At 38.3% G+C, this 19,834-nt stretch overlaps 1 protein-coding gene across 3 annotated transcripts in view; it reads right to left on the reverse strand.

Moving 5' to 3' along the window:
* Positions 1-19,834, reverse strand: part of RBMS3 (RNA binding motif single stranded interacting protein 3) — a 724,729-nt gene that overhangs the window by 509,581 nt on the left and 195,314 nt on the right. The gene's annotated exons all lie outside the window — the stretch shown is intronic.

Genomic DNA, 19,834 nt, shown 5'->3' on the forward strand with positions numbered 1-19,834 from the left:
CAAACTACACAACAGTATTTGGGACATGCAGCATTCCCTTCGTAAAATACAGGACACAAAGGGATGCTGCAAAAATTGAAAAAAATTTTAACGTGCTAAGTGCATTTCCTAGGATCACATTCCCAGGTACAGAGGGCTCTTGTACTAGTTTTGCTGTAAGTCAACAGACCACTTTTACCTACATCTAATTTTTTTATTTGGACCTACATACCGCTGACTGAAACACAAGTTCAGGAGCTTTACTGATTAATGACTGATTTTAGCATTTACCTGTCTGCTAAATTGGGACTTTTTACAGACAGCTAACATCTTTTGTGAAACTCATTATTTTTTTGATAGTTTGGGAAGAAAAATAATTATTTCATTAACACTTGAAATCCTTCCCCTTTTACAGTACCCAAAGGTATGTTTCACTATGTTCTGCAGTATCTTAATGTTTTTTCTGATGTATCTGTTTACTACATGTATATTGAATTACTCCCTGAACAATAAATCAACCACTGTCTTGGATACAAAATGATTTTCCTCACACTAGATCTGCAATATACAACTTTTTTTAAGCAATCCCAAGAGTAACAGCTGGCTGACAATTTAAGCAAGTCTGCAACATTAACCAGTGAGTGCAATCCAGACTCACATACCAGGGAACAGGGATACTTAATGAACAACCAAAAAATGTCTGTGGCACAACATCACTTCTACAATTCTACCAAATGAGAAGAAGTCAGATTTCTTTCCTTAGCTGCAGTAGGCAAAGCACTGATTCCAGCATCACATGCATATTACAAGTCTTCACGTCCACAAAATGCCTACTTTACTGAATGCAATGTGGTTATGAAATGCATTTGGCCACTGGGAAGAATTCTATAAATCCTGCAAAGCTACCCAATGTACCACTACAGCTAACTTCTGTGGATGGGCCTGCATGCTTTTGTAAACCTCACTGTGGGATTAGGACATTTATCATAGCTATGATTTCTTTCCCGCGACGTTATATCTATTGTATACCAGGAGTTCTGCAGGTGCATGATATATCCATCCTGTCATTAGCTACAATACCCTGCAAAGAGTTTTTATTTTGTGCTGGAGAAACAAATACTCCTCCCATAAATTGTTTTACTGCTGATTGGGGAACAGGCTCCTGCTCCCTTGACAGTAAAACAGCTTGCTTTCTCTGACCACGGAGTTATAATTTCCAGCATAACAATCTGAAGCTCAACACCATTTCTTATGGAATTAAGTAATATAGGGAAAATTATAGCATACTTTTTTTCAATATCACTCCTGAACTCTCATTATTTGTTAAGTGTCAACATGTTTGATCACTGAGGGACATTACAGACAACACAGCCCCTAAAGATCCAACTGAGGGAATGCAGGAAGAGGAAGCAAATGTCAAATAAATTGAATGGACAAAATTCTCTTTTAAAATGAAAACCAAATCTCAATATGAATTTTGTTACTGGGATCAGGATTCACCAAAGGTTTCAGTTTCACTGAAAATGTTCAATGAACATTTTAAAAAGCAAAGCAGCAAACTGGATATCCAGGAAATCCAGAAATGAAAAGCGATTTCTTCCTCAGTGAAATCATACTCAGACAGGTCTTTCACTCAAATTAAATATTCATAGAACCACATATATTGTATATGACACATTTGAATGTGAAAAGGCTAATATCCTCTGGCTTTTCCAGTAGTCAACTAATCCATTAGAAATGTAATAGTCAGTCTAACCATTCTGTGACTTCAGTAGTAGGTATGAAAAATAAAAGAGAAAGCAGAATGAACTACAAAGAGAAGAAGAAAATAAGAAGTAAGACATATCCAAGACCAGCTCTCAGGGTACTCAAAATCAATTTCAACTGCCCCAGATATCTGTTGAATATCAAATACAGAACAGAGGAACATGCACACAGGGCTACAGAGTTGCCTAGAAAAGCTGCTTTTTCTTCCCTTAAGCTTTGGGCACTCATGCTGGAGAAGAGAGAGAGATCATTAATTTATTAAAAGGGATGAGCAAATTATGACTGGGAAGTTGACTAGAAGCTGTTTGAATTCAGTGTAGCAAAGACTGGTTTTCCAGGATACATCAATACAAGGTTACAGATTTCCTTAAAAAATAAGTAAATCTCAATGAAAAAATGACACTAAAATTCCCAATGTAAAAGACAACAGAAACACCTAAGGCACAAGTTGTGTGTTAAGGCACAAGAAGTTATGGGATTTTGCTTTGCTTTGTTTTTATTTCCCTGGAAAAAAAAAGCAAGCAATGAAAGGCTATTAAAATCCAAATAATTCTGCAGATTATTGACAGTCCTGTAGTCTAATCTAGTGGGAAAGAGACATGGGCATCAACAAACAAAAATACTATTAAATCAATGAAAAAATTAGTGAATATCTTAAATGAAGGAATAAAGCAGCATGAGGTAACACATGCTGAAGGTTTGACAATGTGAAGCTTCTCTGGTCTTGGTCAGCACAGCATTTAAAATAATGGGACTACTCATGACGTTAAAGTAAACCATGAGTATAAGCAAACAGATCCCTGACAAAGCTTTGTAGAAACTACTCCTTGAGTTAAACACGGTTTTCTCCTGTGTAACTGTCTACTGCACATAAAGCACTATCATGGGGCCAGATCATAAAAGAAAACTTCCCTTTAGATAACTTCAATCAAATGTTTCTAAATATATAAAAATACTTTTGCTTTCAAGTATCAATGTGAATGCAAACAAGCAACTTTCCTTTCATAGTACTTTCCTTCAAAATATAAACCACTCTTTTTATTCTTATCAGCTAACAATCAAGAGTTTTATAGGCTGACTTGCATTTTGGCCATGCCACAAGTGTTTCAGATTGGCATTTTATACTCTATGAATTGGTAAATAAACCAAAATAACAACAACTACAAAACTTCAATAACTTAAATTTCAGTAAGGCTACTGCAGTAAGGAAAAACTCACACAGGTCTGAAAGCAGCTTCAGCTTTCATGACATTAAACTGCTGAGAAAAAATAACTCCAACACATTACACATTGAGGGGCTCCAAGTGGGAAGCAGAGATCTTTTGAATCCTGTTGGAGGGTGCTCAAATAAGAGAAGTCATTGACCCTCGAGAGAGGAAATCCAGCTGAGGCTCCTCAGAGCCTGGCATGTGGAGCTGCACTTCTTCGCTTAGGAAATACTGACAGCTAGGGGAATAACTCAGTGCAGCTCAGCCTAAGGGATTTTTCTGCCCCAGTGCCCAATGGTATGAAGAACATTCAGATCCTTCCTACTGAACTTCAACATCATAAATTTGACAGGCAAAAGGAGGGGAGAAAATGAAGGAAAGCTCTGCTTCTTGTGTTTCTCCCTGCTGTAACCAGAGCACCCTTTCCTATCCCCAAATGTTTGTTAAAATGTTAAAATCTAGATTTTAAAATGTAAGTACAGCAGTCATGTTCAGACAGCAAGAACCAGATGAGAGATAAGGAACAGAGACTGAGGACAAGAGAGAAGATGACCAGAAACCACAGCAGGAGGCTCTGAGGATAAACAGATGCTACCCTGTCTCATCTGTGTTTTGTTTTGTGTTTTTTAGCCTGCTTCTCAAAAGACTAGACACGGAATGAATGCAGAGGGAGACTTCTGTCACATTGTTCCCAGTTGGTTTAAAACCTCTGCTTCTCGAGTCAAATCCTTTCTAGAGTTGATGACTGCATTTCCAAAGCCTAAGAATGGACAGAATTTCTTACTGCTCTGTAAGGACACTGGTCTAAAAAGGCTAGAGGATTAACAGCAAATTAAACTAATATGGTTACCGTAGAAATTTCTTTAAAAGGTACGTTTTGAATTTCATATTTCTATGTCAGTACATAGTCTCTGCAGCTTTGTGCTTAGAATACACATTTCAGGAAAATTTGCCATATAGCATATTCAGTCATATATTGTATTTCCTGACACATGTGTGTGTCATAACCTTGCAGCAGAAACAGGAAAAAACAGTAATATTAACAAGATTTGTACAGAAGCTTACAACATTAGTTACCCTATTATCTACCAAAACAGTTCAGAGTGACTGGTGGGAATATCATGGAAGAATGCTAAAAGGTATTTTTAGAGATACGTTATTTGTTCAGTTTGAAATGTATTTTAAAACTCCAGTCACCAATACGTAGCTTCATTATTATTAAAGCACAACTTTTAGTATCTAGTGAACTGTTATGTAGATACTAAGACAGAAAGTTAATGGGTATAGATGTAAAAGAAAAGAATCCTGCTTACTATACTTGGGAAAAAAAGGATGGCCTTTCACCTAAAGAGGAAAACTCTTATCTGGAACATCAAAAATCACCATTAGCTCTGAATCAGGCTTCTTATGTGACTCAAACTTTCCACAACTCTTTCCCAGTATCTATAACAGAGATTTTACTGCTTCTTCTTTTGCACCCTTTGGGAGATGGTGTGACATCTTTTGTCCGTTCTTCTAGAACAGCAATGTCCCAAACCAAATCAATCACCAATCACCCAATCACCAAATCAATTTTTTGGTCAATTTTCAGTTATGTAATGACTATGAAAGCTACTATAATTGGGAATAAACATAACAAAAGACACAGAGAGGCTTCCAGTAATTCACATACATATACATAAGCACAATTAAGTGGAATAAAGAAGAACACAGGCAGAATACAGAGGATATTTCCAGTGACATTTAAAACTATTGGCAGAGTAATTTTTTAAGGAAGCTAACAGCAGAACCATGAATTAGGTGGATTTAAGAAAGCTAAAGCACAAACAAAAGCAAAGACAGGGGAAAGTAGATTTGAGGAGCTGAATCATAATAATAGAGCTTTGTTCCATCTCATTTATCTATATATATTTACATTTATACATCTATGTATATATTACATGGGGGGGAAGTGTTGTGAAGCTTTTCTTTAATTCATAGAGATTAAAACCAGACCTTGTTACAACTTTTTGAATATTCTTTTTAAATTTTATATTTTAAAAGAAATATCTAGAAACATTTATTTCAGAGGAAAAGGTAATTTTAAAATTTTTTTTAACTGACTGCTGATAAGATTTTATGTAACAGAAGAAGAAAGGCAGGGGAAAAAAGATAATGTTCTACAACTTAAATATGGAAGAAAAAATTTATCTCGTATTCTAAAAACTAAATATATTTATGCCTCTAACTCCTCTAATTTTAGAAATATCTGTTGTAGACTGTCATTATACCCAAATTGTTTGCAGATGCTGCTGTATAATGGAATAGTCAGAGATAAACTGTTGAAATATTTGGTAGCATTGTCAACCTATTAACGAAATTAAAATTATTAAATGGACACTGAATAGATGCTAGTAACACCAAGATTTGAGGTTACCAACTGTTTTTACAGCGCTCTCTTTTATTTTGGCCATGATACAGAAAAATGCGTATTTCCTAAGTAGACTTTCCTAATAAGAATTGTTAACTTAGATAGATAGATCAAATTGATAGAACATGCATAGATTCTTTTTTTTTGCTGTTGCCTAAAATTCTGATTTGAGTCAGAAACATTTTAATTCATAACAAACTCTCTAGATAAATTATTAGTTAATGCAAAACAATTTAATTAGTTTATGCAAAACTATTTTTATTTTAAAAACTTATTTTTGAGAAGCAGAACATTTCACTCTAAAAAATAAAAATTTTATTGTATCCTGAAATTTAAGAAAAAACACACTGGAATATAGTTGCTATAAATACAGTAGAATTCAGTAATGGTAAGACAAATTTTAAGTAATCATTTGATTTTATGGATCACATCTAGGTGATCAAAGGATAGCAAACTTATTAGATGAAGCAGCAGATATACTGTTTATTTGTTTCTTTAACATCAGAATTATACATTTTGAGAAGATTCTGCAAACCATTCATCTGCAAAAAAATTGATAACTTTAGGAAATGCCATTCAGGTGCTGGATGTCGATTTTGTTCTAGATGCTAAGGTCCCAGTGCACTGAGATCCTTACATATATGCATAGCTGTAGGCACAGGAGGAAGTCTACTGAAGCCCAGAGGATTCGTTGTAGTACTAGAATCATACACAGATTCTCATCTGAAAAGCTTAAATATCTAACAGAATTGATCCTGCACTGAAGACAAAAAATTTATTTCTTTGCAGGAACAAAAAGATGGAGACTTAGATAGGAAAGCGGGGATTTTGTTGTTTGTTTTAAAAGGATATAAATCTCCATGATGCAGGCTATAAAAGAAGGCTAGGAAGATTAATACTCTCTGGGCAGCATATTCCACTCTTATTATCTACAGGATATCTTGCACCTTGTTCTGAAGCATTTAGCAATGGCTCATGGAACAACAGATGTTTAATGGTCTGATATGGCCTTGCTGCATCGATCACTGTGATACAGCAATCAAAACCAGAGGGTGCGTATGGCCTTATTTGATCTTTACAAGAGAATTCCACCAGGCTAATCTCTAAAACATATCGTCAGATTATTCATTTCTCTCCCTTGTGTATTTCCTTACTTATAAATAAATAAATCAATCAATACAACCATCATGCAAAATTTCTAAACTTAAGGGAAGTCAATGGTGTTTGTAAGTGCTTGGCAGAACACTGCCTCTGTGCATATCGGGGTTGCAAATTGTGAGAAGCCCTAATGACCTTTTTCTTTTAATAAACTCAGTTTTGGAAAAAACACCCACATTCATCATGTATCCTACTTCCTGGAGGAAATATTGGTGCAGCTGAGGTCTAGAGACAGAAGACCTAACAACAGGAACAAACAATTGAAGTATTTCACTGTCTTGCTTTTTCCTTCAATATTCTTCTACACAAGCATTCTTCTTACTTCTACTTACTTTCTATTAGGGCTAAATTGTTCAAAAGATGAGTCATCCACTGTACCTTTAAAAAAATCCACATTTTTGCACAAAAAAGGATGATGGAACAGAAAAGAAATGCTTGTGTAATTTGTACTTGAACACTTACATTTGCCTTTAAAAAGTCATGAATTTGCAGACAAAGTAGGTGTAAGTAGGCAACTTGCATCTAGACTTGAAATTATGACCACCTTCAGGCTATTCCTTAAAATCTTGGGTATCTATTTCAGTGTACCCATGTCTCTTCCATTCCTCTCTTCACTTATTTGCACACCCTTCTTGTGAAACTTTTTTCACTTCTCTTTATTTAGATATTGTTAACAGTTTAAAGTTAGGTCAATATATGAAATATCTCCACCTGAAAATTTGTACCCTTATAATTTGACTCTCAGGAAATAAACAACAATTTAAAGTACAAGATTAAATGGGTAATAAAACAGTTTGAGGTTTATAATAGCCAACAAAGCTTCAGTACCCAAATACCCGACATGAATGAATCTACTTTTATTAATTGCCTCCAATAAGGAGCACAGACATCTCCACTGATTTTAAGAGCTGATAAAAACTTTTCTGGGTTTCTTCTTTTTTTTTTTTTTTACTCTTCAGTGTTGACTAAGTGAGTTATGCAGCAATAGATATCCATAAGTTTATAACATTCTTGAGAAGAGAGATTGTGGACTTTTTTTTTTACTACTAAAACTTGAATGTATAGGTTGCAGTTTAGTTTCCCTAAGGTTCACTTTGCATTTTAATAGTAATAGTAATAAAAACATTAAATTATTGTTATTGTTATTTTATTAATTGTTGTTGTTATTATTGTTATTACTAAAAGAAAGCAAAACAGTCACAAGATTGTCCCAGTTGGAAGGATGGGGGAAGTTGACTGGGGAACAAGAATTCATGCTAAAATCCCAAATTGAGCAGCAGCACTGTGAAAAGGGTGTCAAAGAGAAAGCCATCTGCAATGCACCATTACATGCTCCACTGTCACTACAATGTGACGTGCTGCTACTTACTCCCAAACATGTTCTTGTAAGCGCACACTATTAGCATCTTACAAGAGTTTAGTATTTCCTTAGAAAAAGACCTCTTACTGCAATTTGGCGAATAGAAACACCCAGGGGTACCCCTCCTTCCACTTAATAACTGACAACTTTCCCGATGAATGTACAGTCTAGGGTTTTCCTTCTTCCCAGTACAACTTAAAGTCTACAAAGAGCAACATGTGTTTGTCACCATTTTTTCATGTATCAGTGAAGAAAGAGGTGACAATCTGAAAAAAATCCACAGATGACTAAACCTGGGTGAAATTTTGAAAATTACAGGAAAACAGCTGGGAACACTTCCATGGGGACTTTGTTATGCAAAGCTTATAAAGGGAGAAACACTATTCTTGCTTAATGATATCTACAAATAACATTAAGCCATACTGGGAGCTATAAAATCATGGGACACTCCACCTAACATGAACTATTCAGGAGATAAAAACCACTATAGGCCACTGGGAAAACCAGTAAGTTTCTTCTACTGAATGTTCCCTAAAGGTCATAAAATGGCCAAATCACTTTGGGTGTATTATCAGCAATACACAAGTTTCCTCCTTTTAATGTTACCCCAAACTAGGGAGAAACAGGATGCACTAAGTAGAAAATCTACGTTTTTACTTTTTCTTCCAAGAGGGTGCAATGAAGTATCAGTCTGACAGGAGCAGATGCTAAATCAATTCTTTTTGCCTGTTGTATCTGAGAGAGAAGGTTGTCACTGGAGAACACAGTTCAATTGCTAAATTAATATTCACACTGTAGTTCCACATTTCTACCCCAGAAGGAAAAAGGTCAGATCATGTGGAGACAGATCTGGGGGTGGGGGAAGCCAACCACTGAAAGGAGAGCTAGGAGAACTATCACCATGTTATGTAGTGCAGAGAGTGGAAAGATCACACAATGAAGCACTTTGACTTCTTGCCAGGTATACCCTGTGAAACGAATTTCAAAATAAAGTTTTAAATTACAGACGGCTTTTCCAAGCCTTTGCTGGCATGAGCACTACTGCAGAAAAGCTGTGACACCAGCAATTAGGGATAGCAGAATCTGAGATATTAAGGGAAACTTGTCAAGCAGAACTTAAAATATCTAAATATTTCTCCTAAATGTTAGCTGAAAGAAGAAATAGAAATTGCTTTGGCTCTGCTTGCCTTTAAGTTTGCACCTTCTGGATTTTTTTGGAAAATATTCACAGACATTAGTTCAGAACTTCTATAAACATAATACTAATTCATGTCTAAAAGTATCAGGAACAGGGAGGCTAAAGATAGAATTCTTTTAAAATATAGCATGTGGTGTGCCAGCAACACAGTCCTACGAATTTTATGTTTGTCCTATCTGTCCAAGCAAAACACATTGTGAGCATCTAACCAAAGCTCCTTGAATCCCCCGCTTAATGTTTGCAAGGAATGCAGATGAAGAAGTATTTGCCAAAAGAATTAAGTTGATGAAAAGAAAGCATACACATTTAATGAGTGACAAATAAGGCAAAATACTTCAGTCCTGTCTTAAATGACCCTTATCCCATATTAGTACTAACTATTCATGGAAAAAAATCCAAACTAATAATTAACATTTTAAAACATCATGTAATATCTGCACAAATGCTAGCAGCGCCATCAGAAGTGACCACTGCGATGAAAAGTGCCATATAATTTTTCCAGAAAACCTTGAAAACCGTTAAAAAAAAGATGTATTGAATAAATGAGTTCTGGTACTTAATAGAAAATTATGTTTGTCCTAAATACGTATCATTCACCAGCTAAGGAGCCTGCTTTAAAGTAGGGCAGAAACAGTTCTACAGTCTCCAACACTGGACTCCAGTGACAAAATTATTTGGTAACCTTTAACTCCCAACAGAAGACGCGAAGGTATTAAACGTAAATGCAAACAACTGGGCTGGCTCCTGCTTCCACGAGGTGAATGAAAAATTGCCATTGGCACAGTTTCGGGAACAATTTATTTTAAAAAATATCATCCTAATGTATAGTACCCCTCTAAAGGCTCCACCAAGCTGCTTGTCACTGTCTCCACCTCCTTGGTTAGGTCTTCTACGATAAAGAAGTGGAAGAAAAGATGTCCAAGCCATGCTCTGGCTAACATGAGGTTAAATGCACATAGTTCCAGTTTGCTGCAGGAACTATTTCAGCTCTTCGTAAATCTCACAGCACACAGACTTTGCCTTTTACTTCTCCTGCTGAGTCTAGCTAAGGATTGAGCCCCATAGCTGAATTTTGAGTATCCTTAAAGTTTGTGGATCACAAATTGTAACAGATGTCCCTGCTGTGAAGGGAGTTTTGTTTAAAGGTCCATCTGCCTGCAGACTGAAATCTGGGATTCTTTGTTTGCATCCTGCAAAACCAGATCTTTCAGACCAGTCGCCGTAAAAATTTAGGGATTTTTCTGAGGGGTTAGGAAGATCAATAAGTTGCATACGTTCCTCCCTCTAAAAAGAGAAGCAGCTGAGACCATCTCAAGGTTTGGCAGGACATGATCTTATTCATGTTAACATTGCTTCCACAGAATCGGTTGCCTGCTACAGGAAGGAAATGAATATATGTACCTATGCCTTTTTTCTTTAAACCCCACATATCAGACTTCAGTGCCCTCCACTTCTGGGGGTGTGGGGAGGGAAGGAGTCACCTCTGCACAGCTAGATGAGGTACGTGCACTAGGTGGTGGAATGCAGGGTCCAGATTATGGTCATTTAGAGGAGAAAGGCACAGAGACTAGAGCACTGGTATATTTAGCAAAATTATTTAGATACGTTTCCAAAATCAGAGCGAAAGAAGACAGGACGATGAAATGACATATGAAATCAGAATGAAAGAGAAATGAGAAACTACGAAGGAATAAAAATCAGGAGATGGGAAGAGAAAATAACAGAAAGGAGACAAGTGAAAAGAGAAGGAAAAAGTATTTACTATGCAATTAGATTTCATGCGGGGAAGCACTCAATTCCTTCCTCTGTACAGCTTACAATACCACTTTTCAGAAGGAATTCTCCACACTCCCCTCGGCGTACGAAGGGGGAGGGTGGGTGGGGGAAGGGCTTCTTCATCCCTGTCAGGCTCCACTGCTCTATTCCAGGTTCCTCCATTAGATCACGACATTTGGGGTTTCAAATGAGAAACTTGCAGGCATGAATGGGATACTTGTACTTGAGCAGAGCTGACCCCAGCCCTAGGGGCTTTCGGTGCAGGCACTCATGATACCCTTGGGAGAAAAGGCTCCAGTTTCCTTCTTTGTCTTCCTCGGCTCACTTTCAGCCCAGCAGCTCTATGTTTCTTTACAGAAGGAGCACCTCACTATGTCTGCATTCTCCAGTCATCACCAGCTTCCAGTGGGCCAACTTCCCTCCTGCTCATGCTCTAACAGCATGAGGATATCTCCTCCTCAAAGCTTTAGTTATCCTATTCGCAGTTCACCTCCTTGGTGGCCAGCAGGCAGGCCCACAAGCTTGAGAAGGGAGTGTACAGACAGCCAAGAAAATTTTTTAGTTTTCTAAACAGTCTCAAGCGTTGTCTATGCTTAGGTCAGACCTTCCTAAAAAAGTCCTTATTGCCCTTCCTTTGACTTCTCTACCAAATCATGCATAACCTCTGCTTTGTAGCCAGCTTCCTTCCTCCTGGATCAGGTCCTGCACATGCAATCATGTCCAACACAAGTATGCCTCTCTGTTTCTCTCCCCTGTCCAAACTGAGGAATGATATACCTCTAGATATGAAGTCATCAATAATACAAAAATTTCATAAAATTAACCAGAATTCACAGGTTATGACAATGTCCCCTTACCTGAAACCAGTTGCAAGTGCCCTTGTGTCTTCAATTCTTCACTATTTTAGAATGGTGCATCTTACCTCCACTTAACAGCCAAAGGAAGTCAAAGAGTGTATCTTCTAGCTATTTCAGAAAATATTCAGCAACAGGAAATATATTTTTTCAGACACTTATGGTAAATGTTTGCCATTGTTTTATAATCTGGCATCCTGTTCCCCAGTTTAGAGGCAATCTATTAGAGAACTTGGAAAACAATCAGTATTAAACACCTGGAAAGATGGGTAATGCTCTTCATCAGCAGTGGCTTCTTTTTCATATACATTTATAGCTTGAAACCTAAGAATGAATTATTTTTATATTTAAATCTTTGTAAAGGCAGAAGGCACTGGTCATAATAACCACAATGTGGCCACAGCTAGTATTCTCCTGTAGAAGTATCACAGATTCAATATTTTCTGCATAAAGTATTAATTTATTTTTATGGAATGCCTTTATATTTTATCAGAAATCAGATGTCCATGTTCTTTTATTACTGGCAGAATTAGAAAGAGGTACAGGTCAAGTCTTCAGCACGGCATTCATAGTTTTTCATGTATCAGTGAAGTGTTCTGCACCTCCTTTCCAGGTTTATTCTGTCGTTTTTTCAGTCATCTATACTGCCCTCTTGTTCACATTTGGAAGAAATCTAAGTTCTCTAAATTCTTGAAAATTTCCCCCTTTTTTCATATTAGACAATTCAATCATGACTCTTCACATTAGATTCATGTGTATAGTGGTCAAAATTTGTTACAAGACTTCTTACAAGGCCCCATCAGTGGCAGACATAGTCTCTATTCTTCTACTTCAAGCATCTAGTTAATCTATTTGCTTTTAACTACTGCTGTTTGCCCAGCAAGATCTTTTACTGCCAATCTGTGACTGCACCTCCTAAACTGACAGTCAAATTGGGATTGGAGAATTTTTAATGGGCATTCAGTCCTACCAGTAGCTAGAGAGCAGTTCAGTCCTCTTTCCAAGGAAAGACTCCTCAGGCACAGTGCAATCTTTAATTGTTTCCATAGTCATTCAATGTGTCCAAGATCCAGAAGCTGCCATACAACTCCATTTCCCGTTTATACTAGTGGGTGACAGGCATGCTGAAAAAGGGTCAGATTTTTAAATAAGGAAATGGTTTTTTTTTTTCCCCAAAAATAGAACATGCACACAAAAGCAGACGAAGAGAATGCATGCCGAAAACGAAAATGAATTAGCTCCACTCCACTAAAAGAAACCAACAAATGCTTTCACAACAACAGTGAAAAGCTGACTAGGGCCTGAACTTGCTCTCACTAATGTCAGTAACAGTTCGATTCAATGGGAGCAAAGTAAATCCCATTAGAGCCTTTTATAGAAAAATCCTAATAAAAGCAGACACTACAAAGTAAAGGCCCCGTTCAGCCCTTGCTTACACCATAGCCATTGTAAAGTCACGCCATCGTAGCTGGGGCCCACATTCAGACCTGGAGCATTTCAGTCCTATGCTTACTGTGTCACAGAAAGCTGAAAGGAGATGCTGTACCAAAATGAGAATCGCAAGTCTTTCCTGGCCGTGGATTTAATATGTTATTGTTAGGTTTACATAAGATCTGGCTGGGTCCCAAATGTGCATTCCCCGACACTCATACTGCCTGATTTATGCTGTCTTATTTGGCTGGTAAAAGAATCAAATTGGTGACTGGTTTTGAATGAAGGCAATTAGGGTGGTTGATTGGTTTTGTAATTTGGAGAACACCACTCTAGAGTATAAGTCAATTGTGTAGAACTATCCAGGTCTTTAATCACTGGTTTCCCTGCGCAAAGAGCTGATGCTTTACATCATCTGAAATTTATACCAGTTATAATCAATTCCATTCTCCCCATTACCCCCCCTTATTGCTTCCTACCCTGCCCCACACCTGGCAAAAACATAACATTTTACCGAAGAAAAAGTTAACTACAGTGTGGCCAATTATATTTCAAAGGTGTATCCAAATTTAATTTACAGGGTCAACCAAGTATGTGGGGGTAATTATCTTTACAGAGAATCTGACAGCTGTTGTGATATAGTGGTCCAACAGTTCCTGCTAGAAATCTGTCGGGAAGCACTTGTTTAAAATCGACTAAGGTTAAACAACAGACTTCTGTCTGCAAATCCTGGAAAACAACGTCATCAACAAAGACACGAATTTTATGTAAGTCTCTTGGGTCCCCTCTGAAAGACTGGAAATTCTCAATTCAAAGAGTTTTCTTTCTGAATGGATCTTAAAATAGGAAGATCTGCAGGTATAATACACAAAAATTAAGCCAAGCACAGGACAGGAAATCATACATAATTTGCCTATATATAATGTACCTTTATGAAACACAGTTTCTTATTTAACATACAGACTACAGAAATTCCAAAGCTGAGAAATAAAATTTCACTCAAGAGTAGTCTCAAGCAATTTTTTATTCTCAACAGTGGACAGGAATTGAAGTGTACATTCATAGGATAAATATGTAAAAAAAAAAAATTCTGAAGAGTTACATGATATTTAATTGGCTTCTAGGCAACATCTTCTGTTCACTCGCCGCAATCTGCGTTTCTGACATTCACTCAGAACAAGGCTGTGTTTTGCACAATGGCTTTCAGATCACTAAGTCTCAAACTTTTGGGCCAATGGTCCGCTGACGTTCTTCACCACTGATCACTGACCACCATGAAATTATACCAAACATTTAACTGAAATGGCGGTACATCTATACAATGCTGTAAGCAGATGTGAAATCCTGAATTCCACTTCTCAGCAAGGGTGTATAATAAATAATCTGTGCTTCACTGGAGGCTGCCATGAGAGCTCTGGTCAGCTCAGAAGAGGTGAGGAACTTCAGGGCTTTCCATAATGTGCTGTATCTTCACACTCCTCATTGAAAGTCCTCGCTATAGCTCAACCCCGAAGCTCTGTGCAAGCTGACCACCACTGACAAATCACAGTTTGGAGATCCAAAAGTTATATTAGTAGTTAATTAAGTAACTAATTAAGTTATATTAGTAGTTAATAACATGTAGGGTTATGTATCATTGTACAAATTCCCTGTATACACCCTTAATTTATTATGGTCCTGATAGTCCTGAGATTTTAATGAAGTCTGTCAAATAGAATGAAACTGTGGTTCTCACACTCAAGTAGCAAATCCTACTGATTATGAGGCAGTAGTAAAACCATGTCAAAAGGTTTGTACAGCATGGATAGATGATGTAATTGTTAGCTGCATTCAATACTACTTAGAGTAAGCAAATTCCATAGCAATTGAAATGAAATATAGAGGAAAGAAGAAAAGCCTTGGATTACTGTTTTGTTTCACCACTTCAAAGCAACAAGGAATAACTCTGAATTCATTATCATACTGGGAATATTGGTTCTCTGGTACTGTCAACAGCTGTGATGTTGCTGCGCAATTTAAATACCCAATCTTCTCATTCTACCTCACCAGAACATTGCACATGGTATGTCCGAGAAGACTGCTAAATTTGAACTTGACTTACTTTAAAGTATCTGCTTACCTAATAACATTCACACACAATACTACACAGAGAAGGACTTATTTAGACAAAAATTGGTTTTACCACTGCAGCCATTCTGAAATTGCCCAGCACATATTTGTAATAACCCCTAGGAACATTCTGGGTAAAAAAACACAGACTGGCCAGATGCTTTGATAGAGTTTCTCATCCCAGGTGACCGGGCCCAATGGAGAAAGGGTGAGGAGTCACATCTCTGCCAGCTCCCCAGATCACCATTCATGCCTGCATGACATTTCAGGGAAGCGAGTGGAGTCAGCAGACCAGCATTTCAAGCATGTAACAGATTAATTTGTATCTAGAAAAAATCCCCAAACTGACTTGAGCATTTTGTTGTGCTCATCACATCAAATTTAAAGAAAAATGCTTACAGTCCCAAGCTAGGCTTCCTCCAACCTGCTCTCAAGGACAGAAGGTGCCACATTTTCCAAGGACGAAGGCAGCAATGGGTAAAAATCAGCTGTGTCCGTGCCTCAGAGACCTGGTTGCAGCATATTAGCCTTCTGTGAGAAACCCCGAGTTATTTCTCCACTTGTGTTCACGACGCAAGCCTGAAGGGACACAGCATATTTGTGACAGAAGTTACAGGTCTACAATACAACTGTGCTTTGCTGCCTTCCTATAGCTAGAGAGTAAACTCAGGAACTCAGATCCTGGCTAGAGAAATGAAGCGAGAACAAATACAAAAAATACTGTCCTGGGGCTGGAGATTCACATCTTCAGCAACCCACAGATGATGAAGCTATATCAGGGTCCAACAGTGAAGCAGAGGAACGTACAGCACCTCCCAGTGATCCTCCATTTTGCAACATGTGGTTCAGGTGTTTGTAGAAACAAAGGGGCTCTGGATGCAGACAAATTGGTGACATACTACAGGCTGTGCCACGTGCCTTGCCGAGACAATGGAGGCAGAAGAGGGTTATTTCCAAAACTGCCTCCAAACACAAGGAAATGAAGGCACAGCTCCAAATCAAAGGCCCCAGTGACACCAGCCAGAAGCACAACCCAGGGCAAACCGAGGAACATCGAGCAACAGCCAGCAGGAAGGGGAAATTCTTCATCATGACTAGCGGCATTTTCAGCAGTGTATCTGAAAGGGATGGTGGCAGAAAAGCTTCAGATCCTTCCCTCAGCAGCAGGGAGGCTGGCTCCAAATGAGTCAGGAGATTAAGGGATCCCATCCTTTGGGGGGGACAAAGGAGGAAATAATCTGCCAGAAGCCTCTTGGGCTAAAATACTTTCTACAAGCCTCTGTTTGGGGCAACAGCAATTCAAAAACATTAGGAGTACAAAAGAACGCTGGAGAGGAGAGAGGGAGGGTACGAGAAGGTGCATGTCCTCCTCCTAAGCGCACTGGCCTTCCCCAAGACCACAGGCTGAGCTGCGTGCAGAGCTTTAGGCTAATAAGCTAAAGGATCTGAATAACATCTGGATACAGATACAATTACAGGAACCCTTCTTTTAAAGCACATGACATTGTGACTCACAAAAAGGTAGCAAATGGGTATTTCATCCTAGCACTTCCCACTTCTCATTGAAAAATCAGACCCCCAAGAGTTGGGAGATTTAGAAAAGAGCAATCCAGTACACTTGAAGCTGACTTTTGAACTCCCCTGTGGCACTCCTGAACACGGTGCAGAAGAGAGAAGACATTAGCTTTTCAGCCTGCAGTTATGCTCACAAACACTCTCCATGCCCCCTGCTGCTCAAATTTAGTTTTACCTTCAGGCAAAAAAGCCATCATCCCATTTCTTAATAATACAAAGAATTTTCTTGACTGCTCTGTTAGCCGCTCCCTGCAATCCCTAAGAGGCACACGTTTCTTCACAGGGCAGTGGGAAGCAGGGGGAGGAGGAGAAAAACTGCTGCCAACTGATTCTAATAAGAGAACTGCCAATTAAAAAAAAAATTAGGAAAAGCGGCAATTAAAAGTGCCATAGCTGGGCCAGGCGCCAGAATTTTCAGATATTTTCCCCAAACCCCAGCTCCCAGGCACCAGGATTCTGCCCGCATATCTAACAGCAAGGGTGGGTACACGTCGTCAACTCCAAAGCCCTTACTAGAGATATTTCCCACTCCGACCCCAAAAAGCCTCCTAACAAGTGAGCTTCGTGCACTGCTGCAAGGTGCCAAAACCACACAATGACGTCACAGGAGATGGCTAAATGGTTCCTCTTGAAATGGGAATGTAAGGACTCCCCTAAGAGACACAGGAGAAAGCTGACTTGCAAATGCTTAAGAAACTTGTCAATGCACAACTGACTGATTCTGATTGATTTAATGAAAGTGGTCTGTACTGCTGAGGGGGTATTTACAAAAGCAGAGTTTAATCTAGTGAGACTGTGTTCCCACCACAGCCAATGAATAGACATAGGCTTGCCCTGGGCAATGTAGAGAATGAAGTCATGCTAAAGACTGTCTTTGTGAAATGTTCCACTGTTTCCCACCACGCACTGAACAACCATTTGCTGACATGGACCATTTCATGTATCATGCACCCTTTTTGGAAGCACTTGTATGATAATCTCAAGAACAATTAACATTGAATGATTCCAACTAATTAGAATAATGAATACACTACAGAGGTCCACTGTAAAAGATTCTAATTTCTCCACCAGCTAATTTGCAGAGAACAAACAAGGAGGATGTAACAGAAATGATTATTAAAGGTGAGTTTTCTGAGCAGAAAAGACCTGAAAAGCCTCCTGACCCAAACAGATTAATGGAGGGTACTGGACGTGCAAAGAAAAAAAAGAATCTGAGGACTGAGCAGAAAGAAAACTAGCTTTGGGGACCCTGGAAAAAACTGATCAAGACCATCTTCAAGGAAGGCCAGAAGATTTGTTTCAGATGCATCTCACATCATGTAAGATGTGTGACTGTACACATTAGCACATAAATGTTAAGGTCCTATAAAAAAAGACTCATCTTCTTGGCTCCTAGTACAATAAACCCACTTGTTTTAGACTTTCTAGATATTCTATAGATTACTGAAAAAGTTACAGTTCAAAATGAAAGCATCAAAATGCTGTTAGTAACATGCAAATGGCACATGCCCTGTATTGGACAGTTTTAGCAAAAGATCGTCTTCTGAAGGCCACCAGGGTCTTGAACAATTCATACATTCCGTTAGTTCCTGAAATAGGGAAAATTACCTAATTCCTTTTGAAAAATCATACAAATATACTTCTGAGAAAGAAAAAAAATTCAAAAGTCTGTCAATCATACAGACTAATATTATTCTAGATAATCAAATATTGGCAGAAGTCTTGACAAACTGACTACTCTTGCTGCTGCCACCAGATTGCTTGGGCTAACCTGGCTTCATTCCACAGGCAGACGCAATTCCAAATATTTGGTGAGCACTACACATTATTCTTCACTTAAAAATTATTAATATAAACTTTATTTTATAGTAGATGTAGAGAAAATAGCCCGTAAGTATTCCTCTATACTTTTTTTATTTTTGGCACAGGAGAAATTAGATTTCAGTTGGTCTTACAATCTCTATCAAGGAAGTCTACAATTCTTACTACGCCTTCCTCAATTGGAACAGCTCTTGATTAGAGATCCTACCCTAAAAAACACATTAAAAAGCAAGCACATCTTTGGTCACTTCGTCTGTTCATTCTACACATTCAGCTCTCTTCAACAAGTATCTTTGAGTCTCATGGGTTTCAGAGCATAGCTATCCATGCTTACATAAAGAAAAGAAAATCCCTTTCATATTAACATCCATCTTTCTTATAAGCAAGTGCAAGCCTCTATTCACTGCCTTAAAAACCCCCAGAGTCCCTTGTACCTGGTTTTCATGTAAATGTGGCCAGTGAGAGTTCATGTTCATAAGCAGCCAGGTTTGGCAATTTTTCGTGCTGCATTTCCTATCCAAGAGCCTAAACAACATAACTAGCCTATCCCTGCTGCTTAATCTCTTAAATTAACACTGACTGGCTGACTGAATAAAAATTGAAAGCACCTTCTCTGTATGACTCCTCCCCAACATATAATCACAGGTCTTCTTACCTGCTTGATCCACAGCAGAAGTCATGCACAGTTATAACAGGAAAAGATCTTGTTTGCTTGCTCAAGTCCCGAGACCAAAAACTAACCATAACAAGGAACTAGTAGCCAAGGCAGCAAAAGAAAACATGTACTTTGATTATTTGTGATCGCAGCCTGATATCCCAGCTAACACTGCTGAAATGGGGTTTCCCTGAATCAAGGTTTACCAGGGTGGCTAAAACCTCTGGCCTTGGTATCCTTCTGCTGCCTTCTCTCTGTCAAATCCTAGGGCTGCATGTTTGGACGTTTCTACTTCCAGTCTTCAATGGCTGCCACTGGGTTTGTCAGAAACAACCTGCCAGGTATGACTACTGAGAAAGAAGCTCCATGATTCAGGAAGAAATAGGAAATAGAAACATTTAATGGAGTAAACCAAGTAAGCTCATATCTCTGTGTTCATCTCTTCCAGATACAGATGCTTGCAAGTGATCGTTACAAGTTCTAGATCACCTGAAATTCAAATCTGAAAATTGCTCTGAAGGAAATTTCATGGG

This window comes from Aquila chrysaetos, chromosome 3 (assembly GCF_900496995.4).
Source record: "Aquila chrysaetos chrysaetos chromosome 3, bAquChr1.4, whole genome shotgun sequence".
NCBI lineage: Eukaryota > Metazoa > Chordata > Aves > Accipitriformes > Accipitridae > Aquila > Aquila chrysaetos.